This window comes from Brassica oleracea, chromosome C2, assembly GCF_000695525.1.
Source record: "Brassica oleracea var. oleracea cultivar TO1000 chromosome C2, BOL, whole genome shotgun sequence".
In the NCBI taxonomy this organism is placed as follows: domain Eukaryota; kingdom Viridiplantae; phylum Streptophyta; class Magnoliopsida; order Brassicales; family Brassicaceae; genus Brassica; species Brassica oleracea.
Genome location: NC_027749.1, coordinates 49,721,454 through 49,722,721, shown reverse-complemented (window position 1 = coordinate 49,722,721; position 1,268 = coordinate 49,721,454).

The window sequence follows — 1,268 nt, the reverse complement described above, 5'->3', positions numbered from 1 at the left end:
TTCGAACGGTTTAAAACGGGTATTTACGGAAAAGTCAACCCGCTGGTCAAAGATTAATTATTTAATTAATTAATTAATTAATCCGGTTTTTCCTAACCGATTTCCAATTGATTTTAATCGACCGGTTTAACCTAACCGAATTGAAATCAATTTAAACCGGCTAACCGATCGGTTAACCGAGTTGACTCGCTGAGTTGACTCGGTCGAGTTGACCGAGTCACCGACGAGTCACCGGTGTCGGTCACCGGCGGAGCTTACCGGCGGCGAAGGCGGCGCAACGGCGGAGGCGATTTCCGGCGGCGGCGCGTGAACGACACACGAGCAGTCGGCAAAACTTACGGGGGCGCGTACGGCTTCGTCCGGACTCCGATTGAGGCGTTTTTTGTGGCTACGGATTCGTCTCGACGAGAAGAACACGATGATAGTCTTGGATTCACGAGATTCATCACGGTTAGAAAGTTATTGTCGATTTACTGAAACGGCCGAAGCTTAACTCAAAAACATGGCGGTTTCCGATTACCTTTGGTTGCGGATGATGGTGGTGACGAGCTTGACGACGTCCTGGCGTGTGGTGGTTTTGTGACTTTTTGCCATGTTGGGGAGAAGTACTGTTGTCGGGCCATGTGGGCCAATAAGTTAACAAAGAAAACATGCACAAATATATCACTAGGTAATAATCTGTGCCTCGCGCGGAATGTGATTATTAGTTTCGTTATTTTTAATAAAACACATTAAATCTGTTTAATCTGGATAGCGGTTCGGTTTTAAGTTATTTTTTAGTTTTTAATCTCCTAAATTATAACTATTATTTTAAATTAATATTTATTTGGGTTTATTCGGTTAGAATGTTTGATTTTTTAGTTTTTTGGGTAAAAACCAAAAATTACTATTATTTGTTTATTTTCATGTTATGAATTTTAGATATTCGTCATGTCAAACCAATGGTTTCATATCATAGTTTGTAAACGGATAATAGTTCAAGAAAAAAAAAAGATAATTATTAAGACAAATCATTTCACTACAATTTGGTCGGTAGTGAAAGAAGCATTAAGAAAAAAATATTTCAATTTCCAAAAAAAAAATAGATACTTCAGTTGTGGTAAATACTTGGTTACAACTTACAAGTTGCTCACATCAAGGTGCACATGTATGTGTATGTAAAAGTATATAGAAATAGTTGACAAATATATAAAGATATTGTTAATTAATATTAAATGACATTTTTGTTCTAAATAATACATGAAAGATAAAATTAAAATTAATTAAAA